The 17,716-nt window shown below is 43.9% G+C and overlaps 1 protein-coding gene across 1 annotated transcript in view; it reads right to left on the reverse strand.

The window, feature by feature from the left end:
* The window catches only part of si:dkey-215k6.1 (transmembrane protein 132C), a 184,063-nt gene that overhangs the window by 10,712 nt on the left and 155,635 nt on the right, over positions 1 to 17,716 (reverse strand). The window lies entirely within an intron of this gene.

Genomic DNA, 17,716 nt, shown 5'->3' on the forward strand with positions numbered 1-17,716 from the left:
GTCAGACAGAGATGAGGCCAAAGGGGTTTGTGCGTGTGTGTGTGTGTGTGTGTGTGTGTGTGTGTGTGTGTGTTTGTGAGTGAGTTGGTCCAAATGTGTGTCTATGTTGTGTGTGTCTGTGTGTGAGTGTGTGTCTATTTCAGAGATCATGTGAGGGATATATTTCCTTGTGTACTGTATATATATATATATATACTGTATGTAGGGATAGGGAAGGGCCTGACATGTACTTCCACTGTGTAATTGCCTTGGTGACAAGTGCAGAAGGTCTCATTTAAATATACAGCCCTGGAGCCTGTTCCATGCCATGAGAGATAGCTAAGGTGGTATGCATACATATTGTATGTCCCTGCGCTTAGTGTGTTCAGTTGTATGTATGCATTAGAGCGTGTATGTAAATGCAAGGCTTAGTGTGTGTGTTTATGCATGTCTTTGTTTAGTTTAGTTGTGTATATATATATATATATATATATATATATATACATATATATATATATATATATATACACTGTATATATGTTGAGAGTGTGTGTCAGAGAATTAGTTAGAAATAGAGAAAGAGTGGAGTAGTAGAGAGAGAGAGAGAGAGAGAAAGGGAGAGAGAACAAAAGAGAGAAATGCATGTGCATGTGTGTGTATGTGTGTGTGTGTAGATATGCATATTTACTATGTTGTGTATATGGTAGTGAGTATACCCACACCATGTGCCTGTGCTTTGTCTATGATAACACTGTTTGTTGTGCTAACTGGGCTGTGTGCTGTGTGGAGCCACACGGCTCAGCACAGCATCATAGTTTGTTTTGACAGGACTCCGTTGGTGTCAGCGCCGAGAACAAAGCCGCCATTTACACACGTCACTCACGACCCGCCCCCCCCCCCCCCCGGCGGAGATCTCCCGCAAACTACTTCATGAACCTCTCTTCCCTTCTAGTCAGACTACGAGTTGCTTGAAATTCTTCATGGGCATTGACAATTCCTCCCTTAAAAATAGATGAGAAAACTCTAACCCCTTTGCTCTAGTCTACAGATGCTCAGCAATGCTACACCCCATCTCCACAAAGTCTGAAAGGGTGTGACAGTGTGAACCATGCTGCTGTTGAACCAACTGCTGTCTATATGTTGTTTTTTTGTGTGACTGTGTGTTGGTAAAGTAATGCATTCACTGTTAGGCCACCTTCCCATGATAGAAGGCTGTTGCTGGAGTCACTGCTGGCATGGTAACATTTCACTGGCTAGGTTGATTGTGTTCAGTGTTAGGTCCTTTGGTTTTTCACTAATAACTCTAAATTAATTAGACTAATTGCTTTTAAAATGATGTTCTCCTTTTGACAGTCGAAAGAGCTGATAAAGAGCATTCATTTGATGTATATCTCAATTTCGCCAAAAATGTCACTTACGCCCCTCTGGATCTCAGCCCTCTAAATGTTGTTTACATTTCTGCATGGTTGCTCATCTTACCTATGCTATATGTGCAGCTGTACCATATACCCTACAGTGCACAAGCCAACACACACAAGGCTATAGCATAAGAAAGCATGTTAATGTTTATCCAGTTAAAAAAACACTATTTTTAAACTGGGAACCGATTATTTTGGTAGCCATGGTGAAAGTGAAAGACTAAAAGGTTCCATTGGGTTAAGCGCTCCCTTGCCTGACATTTTGTTGCTGTGTTTTTGTTTTTGTTCACTATGAAACTGGTTCTTCCAACGTTGTGAAGTTGGTGCAGTAGTACCATTCGGATGGATGTGTAACAGCCAAAGCCTGCAATCACATGCGTTCCTTTGCTTCCCAAAAGGTGTCCCTCAAACATTCTTTCAATGGGAGCCTAATTAATAGCTCCATAGGGGGGAAAAACGAAGGAAAGCCAACCCATTTTCTACTGGTAATTAACGGGAGAATTTCAGCTGATCAGCCTAGATTGACTGACTTTGCGGAGTAGAGAGTGCCGATTTAAAAAGATCTCATGTATTTGCAAGTCTAATGTGTTTTTTCACTGACTGTTAACATCCTTGCGGAAGAGGTGGTTAAAAAAACAACAGCCAGAGAGGTGGCGGATGATTAGAAAGGGGGTGATTAAGCTCTGTGTGCTGGATCCGATGATGACACACATCCCTTCCTGTGATTGCTTTGCCATTTGGTATGGCTCGCCACTCCGTTACCTGCAAATTACACCTAGATGAGAGGGAGTGGAAGTCAGGGCCTTGCAATGGGACTCTCTCTCTTTTATTCTCTCTCTTTCTATCTCTCTCTCTCTCTATCTCTCTTATACCTTCCTTAGCATCATCCCTGACTCTCTTTCACATTATTTTTCTCATCCGGCTCTCTCTCTCCCTCTCACTTTCTCTCTCTCCCTCCCTCTCTCTCTCTCTCTGGTCTGTATTCATCATACATTTATTAACAATCAGTCTAAAGGTATCTATTTGTCACAAGGTATCTATTTGAATCTTTGATTTGCTGCTAACAGATGACTTGTTTCTCTTTTGAACAAAACAAAAAAGCTATTGAAAATATCTGTGACTCAAAATTTAGTGCTTAGCTGCTTGAAGAATGTTAAGCAGATTTTCAATTTTGCAAACAATGCAGATTATTTAAACTTCCTCTTGACTTCAAAATCATTTCAAGGTTGCTTGCTTCAGACTTCATATATGCCCTCACTACACATTCATATAATAACAATCTTTTGAGTTAAATAGCATCCTTCACCCAGGGCATCTCCACAGACCTCCTACCCCTACTGCTCAAAAAATTTAGGGAACACTTACATTTTTCCACAATTGTTAAAACACATTTTTTGAAACCTTCCACCCTTTTCTCCATTCTCAAACTACATTCACAGAATGTCCTTGCAAAATAAAACACTCGCCTCAAAAGTTTTACTTGTGCTCAGAACCAAACAGTGTCAGAGTAAGGTTACCGATCCAGTGTATGATTGAAGTGTTCCCTTAATTTTTTGAGCAGTATATTTACATGGAATAAGGCTGCAAAACACATGATAACGCATGAGCCATCTAAATAACAGGGAATACAACATGCAACTCAGGAATAGATCACACAATTGATTATGAGGGGTAAAAATGATGTACACAACCTACTGACTAAACTCTATAGCTTGTCTACTGGCACCTGCTGGTCTCTTGTTAGCAAAGCTGTGCTCATTCCTATGATGTGCATGTCTCTAGTCTAGCAGCTGTCCTGTCAAGCTGAGAGACTGGGTCTGTTTAATGCGACTCCACAATGGGTCGCTGCCTTGACAATCTGCTGACGATATTGATACAAACTACACTGTCTGAAAAGCATGGAAGCATAGAGACATTAATTTCCCTCTCTCCCTCTACCTACTGTATCTTTCTTTCTTTCTTTCTTTCTTTCTTTTTCTCTATCTCTCTCTCTCTTTTTCAGTGTCTATTTCTCTCCCCATACTTTTACAGGACTGGAATGACAGTGGAATCTGAAGGACATTTATGAGGCTCTGTTGGCTGTCGAGGTGTGTGACGTTGCCCTAGGATACAGACCGCCCATCTCCTCGGAACGCTGAAGCTTGGTTGCCGGTGGCAGCAGCAGTCATCAGAGTGCGGCATACCAGAGCTGTGGATGTGTCACACTTTTCTGACTCCTGTTCAGGGTCACAGAGGGGACACGCGGATGTGGCTTTAATAGAGTGCCTGTGTGTGTGTGTGTGTGTGTGTGTGTGTGTGTGTGCGTGTGCGTGTGTGTGTGCGTGTGTGTGTGTGTGTGTGTGTGCGTGTGTGTGCGTGTGTGTGTGCCTGTGTGTGTGTGTGTGTGTGTGTGTGTGTGTGTGTGTGTGTGTGTGTGTGTGTGTGTGCGTGTGTGTGTGTGCGTGTGTGTGCGTGTGTATGTATGTGTGAGTGTGTTTATCGGGTGGTTGTGGGTGTGTGTGTGTATGTGTATAATGATCAAATAAATATATAAATAATGTATCTGTGTGTCTGTGTGTGTGTGTGTGTGTGTGTGTGTGTGTGTGTGTGTCTGCAAATATGTGGATGTGTGTGTGTGTGTGTCTGTGTGCAAATATGTGGATGTGTGTGTGTGTGTGTCTGTGTGCAAATCTGTGGATGTGTGTGGGTGTAAACATGTCTGTATGAGAGTGAATCAGTGTGTGTTGTTTGTGTCTGTGTGTGAGTGTGTGTGTGTGTGTGCGTGTGTGTGTGACATGAGTGCATGCCTGTGTGCTTCTGTAGGCATTCCTAGCCGTGTGTTTGCTGGAGTAGTGTCTCAGTGTGTGTGTGCCCGTTGGGGGGCATTTACTGTAGCGTCCACACATACAGGCTTTTCATGTGTGAGGTGACCTCCTTTCATCTCTTCTCCCTTATCAGCCAGAGAGCTTTCAGGGCCCTGCCATACCCACCGATGCTTTACTTCCTGTCATATTTATCCCCAATACGCACACACACACACACACACACACACACACACACACACACACACACACATACACACTCACATACACACTCACATACACACTCACACACACACACACACACACACACACACACACACCCCTTTCTCTCATGGTCACACACTTAGAGTCAAGGCTTCAGTGAAGCAGACATCAGTGTAGGTTTTCTGAAGCATTGTGAAGGCTATCAAGTCACCTAAACACACAGACAACCACCGCCATGCCAACCCCTCACCCCCCGCCACCCCCACCACACACACACACACACTTAAATGTGAAGACATTATGGGATGCTATGACAAAGAAAATATCATATAATTACCTTGTAATAATACAATACATATGTGATACAAAGAGTAATTTCAGTATAACTATGAGACCATCAAGGGAATGATGGTGTTCAGAAAGAGACTAGTAATAAGATGAGGGCTCCTTTTTCATTTAAAGACAAAAAGAGTGTGAAAATTTGCTGAAGAGCAAATAGATATTATGTTGAATAGGCAGCGAGGGAAAAGAGTATTCATTTCCCTAACACTGAGTTTGAATGAAATACGCCACAATTAACTGATATTAAGTGGTAATGAGTGTCGGCAAGCTGATGAGTTTGAACATCTTTTTGTCAACAATGATAAAAGCCTTTCTTGTCCATACGGTGCTCTCAGATTAGCGGGAAACGATGGTGACAGTCAGATGTCTAATATGCTCAAGAACATTATTGCGCATCCCCCAACTTCTCACTTATTACCAACGACACGGCAGGAGGAGTTTTTTCTTTCCATGAGGCCTGTTGTCTGCCAGAGTATCATTCTTGTGTGCACCACTGAGTGAGCAGTTACCCAGAATTCCATCTTTCTTGCCAGGAGTCTCAGCATCTCCCCTCTCCCTTTCATTAACTGTACTTCATCAGATTTGCTCAAGTCTCTCTCTAACACTCTCTCTCTCTCTCTGCATCTCTCCCACTCTGTGTCTCTCTATCTTTCTCCCTCTCTGTGAGCCTCTCCTTCACTCTCACGCTCTCCATCTATATTGAGAGGCAGGTGTTGGTTCGGCAGGGGCTGGGATATCAAAGCTGGCTGGCCCGCGCCTGAGTGTGGAGAGGCATCTGTCGAGCCTGCCTGTCAAGGGCCATGCGATTAGACAGGAAATCTGCAGCCCTAATGGCGCCGTAATGAAACGCGAAAAGCGCTGCGATGAGTCACATGCTCATCTATAATCCAAACAAGGACAAACGTGTCAGATCCAATAGCTTCCACCTGTATATTAAAATTAAATAGCGCCACTGATTAGGCCGTTAATTAGAGCTAAGCAACATGTTACGAGCGCATCTTTGTGACACACTGGCCGGGTCTGCTTTTCTGAAGACATGTTTGTGCGCGACGGATAAGATGTGTGACTTTGCTCTTTTCTTGCCACTCTTTTTCTCCCTGCTCCTCCTCCCCGGGACTTGTTTGTCTCAGTCTCCAGTGCTTGATGGCATACTCTGCAGCAGCTACAAGGGGCAGTGTAAACACATTCCCCTTTGTCAACACAAACAGCTGAGCCATGGGTTTGATGACACTGAAAAATTGATTTAATCTCTGTCTCTCTCTTAAAGAGCGAGGTGGGGGGATGGCGTGGGGAGGGTGTGTGTGTATGTGTGTGTGTGTGTGGAGGGGTAGAGTGCATGGCAGCACAAGGTTCCTCTGCGGAGCAGAGGCCAGACAGCTGTCCCCACAAAAAAGCCAAAAGAGAGAGAAAGAGGGAGAGAGAGAGAGAGAGAGAGAGAGAGAGAGGGGGAGGGAGGGAGGGAGGGAGAGGGAAGGAGAAAAAATTATGGTTGAACTGGAACAAGGATGAAGGCTACAGTCTCACACCCAAGAGGACATTCGCATAAATCGTTCAGAGATTTGTGTGTCTGTGTGTGGAAGGGGGGGGGGGGGGGGGGTATATACCCTAAACATCTCCAAAGCTATTAGTAACAAAATTTCACAGCAAAATACAAAATTACCATGGGGAAAATGCACTGTGCAGCAATTCAATTCCAACGGTTCACACATCATTTACAGACTCCGATTAGGCAAAATTATCTTATGTTTTCAGCTTTCCCCATCAATTTTCTGTAAATACATCTGAAGAAAATGGAGGATTTCCTTTTTTTCAAAATTATAAAAACTGTTCGGGAGTCTCTCACTTTTATGCAAACTACATAGCAACAACACCAGACAAGCCACAATGATTTAGAAGGAGTCCTGTTACATTTATGGCTCTCCACTTTGCATATCGACATTTTTGTCAGTTAGAATTAAACGTGCACATTGATTGTCAGTATGCAAAGGCCCGTAGTGTGATGCATTCTCTCCACTAAAAAAATAATTCCAAACACTGTAGAATTAATATTTGATAAACATGTACATGCAGTTAGTAGAGATGTAGATGGGATTTAAAACACCAGTGTGTAAGGAAACTGCATAGATACTTTTGAAAAACATTATTTTATGTAAGGCATAATGCAGGCTATTGTCCACCAGTCATTATTTAAGCAATATAGCACGAGTGAGAGTGGGGTTGGTCATGGATATACCCACGGCTGTTGTTGCCTGCGCCACTCGGCCTCCGGCCTCGTGGCTACGGCCGAACAACACCCGTGGGTATATCCATGACCAATCCCACGATCACGAGTGCTATATTGCTTTTATACAACAATTCTACCACAAACTAAATAATCTGAAAACATCAAAGTCAAAGTCAAAGTCAAAGTCAGCTTTATTGTCAATTTCTTCACATGTTCCAGACATACAAAGAGATCGAAATTACGTTTCTCACTATCCCACGGTGAAGACAAGACATATTTTGCCAATTTAAGTCCACAGACAGACATAACATTCAAGTAAACAAAAAAGTAAGTAAATAAGTAAATAAGAGGGCACATATAATGAAAAAATAAGAGCAGCAAAATTTGGTTGAAATTGTGCATAGACAGTCAATAAAATACTAGTGCAAAGTCAGGCCAATAAAAGGCTGGGGTAGTTCTGTTTGATCTAAGTAAGAAAGAAAGTGGCATAGTGGTGCAAGTTATGTAAGAGCAGCAGAAGTGTTGTGTTTTCAGGTGTTTTCAACAAGTTGCAAAGTGTACAAGTGGAGTAGTGCAGGCGGCCATTTTGGGTCCAATGTCCAGGATGTTATGTAGCTGAGGGTGGAGGGGGGAGAGGAGGGAGAGAGTTCAGCATCCTTACAGCTTGGTGTATGAAGCTGTTGGTGAGTCTGGTAGTGCGGGAGCGCAGGCTTCTGTACCTCTTCCCAGAGGGCAGTAGATCAAACAGATTGTGAGCGGGGTGACTTGCATCACTCACAATTTTGGTCGCCTTGCGGGTGAGGTGGGTGGTGTAAATGTCCTTCAGGGAGGGGAGTGAAGCACCAATAATCCTTCCAGCTGTGTTCACTATGCGCTGCAGGGCTTTCCTGTTGTATTCAGTGCAGCTTCCGCCCCACACAGCGATACAGCTGGAGAGGATGCTCTCAATGGTGCCTCGGTAGAATGTGGTCATGATGGCTGGTGGAGCACTTGCTCGCCTGAGTTTCCGCAGGAAGTACAGGCGGCGCTGAGCTCTCTTCGCCAGTGATGTAGTGTTGGTGGTCCAGGAGAGGTCTTCACTGATGTGCACCCCCAGTAATTTGGTGCTGCTCGCTCTCTCCACCACAGCACCATCGATGGTCAGTGGCAGGTGTTGGGTGTGACCTCTCCGGAAGTCAACAACAATCTCTTTGGTCTTGCTGACGTTCAGCAGGAGGTTGTTGTCCCTGCACCATGTGGTCAGATGGTCGACCTCCAACCTATATTGAGTCTCGTCGCCCTTGGTGATGAGACCCACCAGAGTTGTGTCGTCAGCAAATTTCACTATGTGATTGTTGCTGTAGGTTGCAGTGCAGTCATGCGTCAGCAGGGTGAAGAGCAGCGGACTGAGCACGCAGCCTTGGGGGGCCCCTGTGCTCAGTGTGATGCTGCTTGAGGTATTGTTGCCAACACGTACTACTTGAGGCCTCTGACAGAGGAAGTCCAGTAGCCAGTTGCAGAGGTAGGTACTGAGTCCCAGTTTGTCAAGTTTGCAGATGAGTTGTTGTGGTATTATGGTGTTGAATGCAGAACTGAAGTCTATAAACAGCAATCTCACGTATGAGTCTCTTTTTTCCAGGTGGGTGAGGGCTGTTATTGTCAATCGTACAATCCCGTTATTGTTTAAAAATGTTAATTTCGACATAGTTCTTACGCACCAAAAAATAGTTCCCTTTTCAATAGACAGCGTCTTGGTTGCTAGGTAACCAACATTCCAGATCCCTCATTACGGGTCTTTGTGGTTTACGTGTCTTCTTGAAAGAAATGTTGAAAGTCGGGCTGAAATCACATTCTTATCTAGGTTTGCTGCATGCATGTTACAAGGATGGGCCATGCCATGTAAGGGACATGGTACTGCAAAAAAACGGAAACATAGTCTACATTGCAGAACCACTCAACTTTATTAATTTATGGTGAATAAATGTTACACTACTGTGCACAGCCTGACGTGACGATGCTAGCAGGTTAGCAGCGGTTAGCTAACTATGCTAACGTTAGTTATCTACAAGTCTCCTCCAAGTGACAATCATATTATACACAATGCTGGCAATGCTGAGAACAATTAGCATCCTCGTTTATCTTACTTACATTGAGTTGACTGTGTGGCTTAATCCACAGATGTGGTGAAGCACTGTTTCGTTATGGTTTGCTAAGGAGTAACCATAGACAGTAAAAGATACTGTAGGGACCCATTGCTTGAAATAGTGGAGAGCTGGGATGAGAACATTGTGTCAAATCTTCGCATTGAATCGCGGAGTGATTTATTATTAGCTGTGCAAAGTCTGAGTTGAAATGTCCAGGGATATTCCAACTCATGGAACGTCTCTCGGCCAATCAGAAAAAAAAAAATAGTTCCATAGAACTGTTGTATAATGGACATTATTACACGGCTCTTGAGAGTGCTACAAAAAGTTCCATTCACATGAATGGGCCTTCCCAACATTCGGACCTATGTTATATCTATTTATCACCCGGAGAAAATAAATACTCTTTTCTGATTGGCTGGCGGGGTGGCTTTTAATTCTGAATAACAGGACACCTATGAAGTAGATCTGGTAAAAAAAAGTTTAATCGCTGTTTCATATCAATGCTTAGGAATGGTAACTATAACAACGATAGTAGGACAACAGTTGAGCCTGGAGGCAGGCTTCGCAACAATGGAATCAACTGTAAACAAGCTAACTGTCCATGCTATCACTGTTATAGGGCCAACGAAAATTGTACAACAAGCTGAACTAGTGAGCTTCTTTTTAAACGGAACCACGTGTTTCCTTTGCTTTACAGTGGCAACCGGGTGATAAGCGGGATAACGGCCTTCGAGGTGTGTCCAGTTATATGGAATTAATGGACTCCACCGGAGGCAACTCCACCTCCGCTGCGCGCCGGGGAGTTCTTTGCCCTTCGCCCTCGTCCATTAATTCCGTATAACAGGACACCTCGGCGACCGTTATCCCTTACATAATCACCGGCAAAGTATATAATCACCGCTGTCAATGGCAACGGGTTGATTAACGTCTTTCATATCCCTCCGCAAGATGTCCGTTCGCTTATTGTAATGGAATTTCATTGAAGGGAAAGTAAGCTAGTAAGACGTTGCCACGCAACACCTGAAACTGTCAAGTTCTATCTGTGTGGCAAACTATTTATTTTGTCAGCGGATGACACGAAACGGTAGCAAAATCATTTTTAAAGACCCATTGTGTTAGGTTTCTTTTCTCGTTTTGGCAAGTAGCTGTGTAATAAGCGGGATAATGTATTGTCCGCCGGTAATTATCAGACAATTCTCCCTGTCGGGACTTATTTTCTGATAATTACCGGCGGACAATACAGTACATTATCCCTTACATAAGTCCCAACAGGGTGAACAGGACTTGGTCTTGCTTTGTCCGGAAGGGACTTATATTCAGATAATGACCAGTAGACAACACATTATCACGCTTATTCTATGGCTACTTGCCAAGAAAAGAACCTTCACATGTGTCTTTTTAAATTATTTTGTTACCGTTTCGAAACAAATAGTTTGCCACACAAATACAACTTTTAAGTTCCAGATGTTTCATGGCAAAGTATTACTTGCTGACTTTCATTTTCAATGAAGCTCCATTGTCATAAGTGAATGGACTACTCAAGGACTGATGAAAGACTTGTTGAATCAGAAGTACAAAATCCATTGCCACTGGCAGTGGTCATTAATTCTTTGCAGCGGTCATTATGCGGAATTATTGGACCCTCCAAACGTTGGGAAGGTCCTTTCATATTAATGGAACTTTCTGCAGCATTCTGAAGAACCGTATAATACATTTAGTCATATGTTAAAAAAAGCAACCACTCAACCAATCAGGACGTGTTTGTCTTCTCAGTATCCCACAACACAGTTTGTGCAATCAAAGTATTTGTGCACACACACACACACACACACACACACACACACACACACACACACACACACACACACACACACAAAGACACAGATACACAAAAAGGCACAGACACGCACAGACACACACACACACACAGACACATTTACACAAATACACACATGCACATATACAGTACACGCACACAGCAAACCTCCAAAAACTTCAGCGCTTGCTCTCCCACACTGTGACAAATGGTGGATTATTCAGCTGACAATGCAAAACATTGCCGGAGCCGAGATAGACCAATCATTTCATAGGCCCGGGCATCAAATTACTCGGAAGAATTGGCACTTGCTTTGTGCCAGGCCAGAGGAGAGTGAAAGAGGAGGAAGCGATAGAAAATGGAAGACAAGGCAGGGCAAAAAAAAAAAAAGGCTTCAAAGCAGAGAAAGTAGGCAAGAGGGGCAGGTGAATTCATTTCCTGGATGGCTGGGGGAACGGCGCGGGCACCTCCTTTCAAAAGCAAAAGCAGGCAATGAGAGGTCTTTTCAGAGTAAAAAAGGGGCTGGATCTTCCTTGTTATTTCCCCACATTATTTCCCGAGCAGCAGCTCGGTGCGAGCCAACGGGGGCTGTTACTGGGTGCCGCCCGACGCTGCCGTGTTTTGTCATCCACGCGTTTGTGTACGGAGGGACCCCTGCTGGACGTAGCTGATGCATTCATGCCATAAATCACGCCTTAATCCCAGTCACCCCCCCCCCCCCCCCCCCAAAAACAACTCACTGCTGCTGCCGCCGCCGCTCCATCTGACCGCACTGAGTTGGACTAAATTGGAATCTAAACGGCCTCTCCCACTCGGGAGGATAAGACAAATATTTAAATTTGGAGCATTGAATGTGACATTGCCCGAGGCAGCTGGGTCCCCTGGCACCGGAGAAAGGGATTTCAGGGACAGCAAACTTTCTTTACGCGTTTGAGATTCCATCTCTCAATCATATCCTATGGGGGCAGAGCACATCAATCCACTGTGCACCTAGTGCGCATTACGAGGCTGGCCTGGCAGGCTCTCCCAATGAAGCCAGACGACTTTAGCGGTTCCCCACGTTATCATTCTTATATGTTTAGTCTAATAGCATTTCTTCTGAAAAATCATAGGGATAATCATATTGCCCGCCACCTCGCATTTACCTGGAACCAAACTGCTCCCTAATGGCCCATTCCAATGCAGTGTTGATGGCAGAGATTGAGGGTAAAGAGAGAGACTGAGGAGAGCAATATTGAAACGATATACAGACAAAAAAAACAGGATGAAGACAGAGAGACAATCCTTGAAGTTTACAGCGCATGCCAGCCCACTAGCTCACTCACACTATCTCACAGTAACAGTGTGAGAGAGGAGAGGGAAAGAGATATAAAATCAGAGACATAACACAGGAGTCAATTCCACACATTTTAAAGGAATATGAAATAGGAGACGGCGTGTGGGAGACACAGGCTTGGACAAAGAGGGACACAGAGAGAGGGGAAAAAGAGAGTTAAAAAGGACTCTGGACTTAGTGGTAAAAAAAGAGATTCAGCCATTTACATAAGTATTTGCATAGGGATATAAGTCAAGTGTGCCCTGAATGTGTCTCCGGGTATATTATTATTAGTGGTATAAGCCTTTCCAGACCGTGTCCCCGATGAGTATTTGATGCAGTGAAAACAATGTTCCCTCATAAGGAGAGAGTTGAGACACTACAGCTTCATTTGGACTTTCCCTTGACTTGCTCTACACAGCAGTAATGGCACTTCAGTGTCACCAAAGTGAGCTGCAGAGATCCTATGCTGGGAAATGGATGATAAACGGTAGAATTGGCAGCAATGTGTCATAATACAATAATGGATTTCTGAACAGCGAGAATAGAATGTGAGCCGGTGAGAGAAATTGCTACACCATCAATGTCTGAAACATATCAGAAATTGCCCATTTTTTGTAGGGCACAGGTATAGTGTCTGACATTTATAGGCTACACACTTCCACAAGTTATTCTAGTTGCTAACTGATGCTAGCCTTATGAAAAATGCAATCTGTTATGGTATTTCACCTCAGTACCAACAGTAAAGACTCCCTACATGAAACGTAATATATATCGTAAAAGCACCAACTACCGCCCCTTTCGTTCGAAAATTCTAAAACAGTGGTCCCCAAACTTTTTCTTCCGAGGGCCAGCTCACTATGCCTGGCTCTAAGAGAGGGCCAGAGACTCAGAGTATATCAGTAACCATAAATAGCTTTGTGCTGTGAACAACAACAGTCTACCTTAGTTGAATATTCCATTCCATTTAATCATAGGCTACTAGCCTGGGTGTTCCCATGCTGCCTTGCGCGCGATTTGATTCACGCTGCTAAGGCAGCCTGGAAACTACCGCCCTAATTTTTGCCTCAGATAGGGAACCAATCACAGAACAGGGGGGAAAGCAAGACGATGATGAGCTATGCACAGACACATTTGATAGACATCCGTGGCACCCAATAAACGGATCTGGGCATTTTTTTCAAATACGAGAAAATGAACGTTTGGTTCCCAGACCACGTCTCATTGAGAAGTGGTGGCGCTAGCCAGGCTAATAGGCTACTGCAATTTAATACCATTGTTAGCTGTGTTTATATTGCCATCATACCATGTAAAATGCAGCTCAAATGAAATAATACTAATAAAAAGACTTTAGCATTCCCAAAAGTATTAGCAGGGAGTCCCAAAAGTGTATTTTATTCAAAATGTGTGAACTCTGTGTCTTGATACACTTTTAGAATACTTTGAGCAGACAACCACCAGTGGACAAAAATAATATTACATGTGTATTGTTAGACTCGCCATAGAGAATGAATGGGGGAAATTACAGAGGTTATAGTTTGACAATGTTGTACTCCCGTGCGGGCCAGATGCTATATACCAGAGACATGTTTTGGGGGGGCCACCCAAAATGAGGTGGCGGGCCGTAGTTTGGGGACCACTGTTCTAAAACAACAATGTTTTTTAATACTTCAAAAAAACATTTGATAAATTAACCTTACATTTTTCAGTAGTCATACAGTAGGTGTGTAGATTTGAACTAAATCTGGTTTGGTTCTTACCGGGGCTTTTACTGCCTGAAATATCCTATTTTGTTTACCACGTTCTGAGTTTAGTGCAGGGCTAGTGGGAGCCTATTTCTACCCTTTCACACGGCACATGAATGGTTAGACCGAGAATTCTCGTCACAAATAAAAAATCCACTAGAGCTCCAAGCGGATTTCTACACGCAGCCTTACAACACTGTTTACAGCTCTTTGAGTCACGGTAAAATGTCATTGGTACATAGCTAATTTAGATACACTTATAGTGTGGGTGCTTGCGTTTCTTTAGGAATCCGCCGTCTTGGTTTGCATAGGCGGTAATAGGTGGCGTTCCTGTAGATGAACTACGTTTTAATACAGGTGGCTGTTATTGTGTGCAGGAGGCACTGCTGGGATAAAAAATGTGGTTCAGGTGCACGACTCCTTCAGAAAATGTCCTCTTTGGTGTGACAGGGCACATTTGAATTCTGCCACACTCGCAGCACTGGGGGCTGGGGGGGAAATGGCTCTGAAAGAGCTGTAATTGGTGATGCACACGCTGGTGTGCAAACACAAGGTGCCTGGCACTGGCAGATTCCTGCATATCAAACAGGAGCCGTTGTCATTACGGAGCAGGTGACGCTTTACCTGCAGCTTGTGTGTGTGTGTGTGTGTGTGTGTGTGTGTGTGTGGTGCCTGCCCCACTCCCCCCCCCCCCCTCCCCCCAGAGCTGCTGTTTGTGTTTTGCATTCGATTCATTGTTTGTTTCCCCATATGGATCCTATCATGCCATTGCCTAACACACACACACACACACACACACACACACACACACACACACACACACACACACACACACACGGCAAGGAGATTTCCTTAAAGTGCGAGACAAAGAAGGAGCCAGATAATTCCTCTGTAAAAACCCAGAAGCCCCAGTCGTATTGTTATTTACAGTAAAAGGAGTCTGAGGCTTTCCTCCCTTAGAACTTCAACCTCATTCAGTCATACTGCTTGATGGGCTTTGTAGTTTACTAATATGCAAACTGTATGCCTTTCGACCCCAATCTTTGTAGAATGGATACCATAATGCACATAATTAGCTTTTCCTGACAGATTTCTTTCAACCTTATTTATTATCACCATTGTATAGAATATGATGGCTAACACACTTTAAATGCTGATAAGCTCTTTGATGTATTTATTACTGCTATCTCTCCTGGTCCACAGTGCATCTGTGAAAGACTCCTCACCAGCGATGGGTCTAAATGTGTGCTGAGGGACAGTGGAGGATAGGATGAGGGACAGAGAGAGCATTAGCGTAGGCTAGTAATGGCAGGCTGTACCACTGTGTGCGACTGATGGCACGCTAATGCACAGCAGAAGAGCCATAATGGTCCTCAGGAGGGGGGACCCAGTTGTCAGGGGGTGGATGAGGGGGGCGGAGAATGGCCGCTTTCCACAGAGAGGCGACCAGGGAGGGTCAGGCCAGAAATCTTTCGGAAGCTGGCAAACGACCCTCCCCTGACCGGCAGAGCTCCCTGGGCCTGAGTTACAGTTCAGCGGAGCGAGGTGTGTCCATTATGGAAACGGATCAGTGTCGAGGGAGCCTTTTTAGTGAGAGCCACTACGAGCCTCTTCAACAGGCTCTTTGGGTGGGGATGTGTCAGCATTGTAAAGTAATTACAGGCTAATTAGTTATTGATCTGAGAGCCAGTTACGTTTATGGGGGTTTATAGTGTGGGGGGCTACAACAGCTCAGGCTGAAGCCTTGTATGACAACCTTGTACTCCTTAGGGTTGCTCAAGGTCACTCTGCCCTTCAGTGTACTCCACACTCTGGAGATGAAATCATACTGCTCTTTTCTGAAACTTCCATCAAGTGTTAATGGTGTCATTTACGAAATCTAAATGTGTCTTTCAACAAATCCTTCCATACTGTGTTGCTGAATGCTGAAAGCTTTTTAAAAAGGTAAATGACAGACTTATCTAGTCTTAGAGATTTATCTGTATAAAGCATATCCTCCTGACTACCAGCAGTCCAATTTTGTCCTCTATTTGTACACTTGACTATCTCCCATATCATGCATACTACTGAACTAACTGCTTTTGTTCTCTACAGAGGACATTTAGGACCTTTAATTGATATCAAATGTATGGGAGTGGGGATTTGGGAACTCCCTCTGGAGGGGTGTAGGTACAGTAGATAATACCAATATCAACTAATATGTGCTTGTACATTTAATGTATGCATTTGACTGCAAAGTTCTTTAGCATTCTACAATGCTGCTAACAGATGGACTCAGACACATTAAAAGAGCAGGGAAGACCAAAACAATGCTTAAATACATCAAGAAAAAAATTATATACCAAAAATGAACTTATAGTAAATAATGAAATAAAAGCCAGCACAAATAGAAAGAAGAGATTAGCCTAATTCAAAACGAATAAAGGTAAACAAAACAGTAACACAAAAGAGAACATAAAAGTAAGCCCGTCAGCAAGTAAATTGATAAACACATGGCAAAAGGTTTGTTTTTCTAGTTTTTAGTTGCTAACACAAAGTGATGCCTTGGGGTCTCTAGCTTTGCTCTAACAACAAAAAAAGACTACTCTAAACTCTGGTCATGTTCCTCAGATGACCAAGTCAGTTTGCATTTCAGGCCAGAGCTGTATTAGGAAAAGGCCTCATCTAAATGTCTATCAAGATACACTATGCATTTTACTGTTCTAGGTTAAGGTGATTCCTAACAGGGACTGACAGTGAACTGTTTTGGATGTGAACTGACACACCACAAGCCAATGAATGGGGTTTAAAAAATCAGTTAAATCAATTTAAAAACAATTCCAAAATGGCCTGGTACCATTTCAAAGGGGCTTTTAAAACAGCTGAAATATGAGACAGGGAAGGGTTCTTTTCTCTTTGCTCTTTTTAGCCTAGTAGGCTGATAACCTGTCTGGCTGAGTCTGAAAGGAGAGAATGATGTGCATTGGAAAGGCTTCTGCCGGCTGCATGTTAGCCCTCTTAAAGTCTATTAGATGGCACACACAGGAGTGAGAGGTGTGGGTATTTGCTGTGTGCTGCACTAATCCACTTACCAATTCATTCACTTTATCATCAGAGAGCGTACACAAACACACACACACACACACACACACACACACACACACACACACACACACACACACACACAGGTTTCCAGAGAGTTGATGCTAATCTGGTAAAGTTTGATCAGGTTAGGAGCAGAAGGGCTGTCTTGGGCGCCTTGCTCCCTCCCACGAGCCCCACGTAGTTTGCTTCGCTTGCATCTCATACTTGTAACTCTGCCCCCTCCCGCAAGATAGGTACACACACACACACACACTAACACACACAGATGATCTACACACAGACAGCCACAGAGCCCAGCTTTCTTTCAGAGGACACTTTCAATCATGCAACCAGCTGAGACGTGTCAAACAAAGCATCCGCTTTATTAAATGAATGTCGGATCGGAAAAAAGAAAACGATCAATCTGTAATCCTCTTTGTTTTGTATGCTTGGCACCCGCCTTTCCAACAACCCCTACAACCCCCTACCCACCCCCCCACATCTCTACACAAAACACACACACTCACAGACACACACACACACAAACACACACACATACACACACACGGAGCCCCCTCCTCTCCCAGACACTAGCTACCACTCCCTCTTTCTCTTTGTCAGATTCAATTAGGACGGACATTACTGGGGGAATCTTCACAACAGCCAATTACGCGCGTAACCCC

This window comes from Alosa sapidissima, chromosome 8 (assembly GCF_018492685.1).
Source record: "Alosa sapidissima isolate fAloSap1 chromosome 8, fAloSap1.pri, whole genome shotgun sequence".
NCBI lineage: Eukaryota > Metazoa > Chordata > Actinopteri > Clupeiformes > Clupeidae > Alosa > Alosa sapidissima.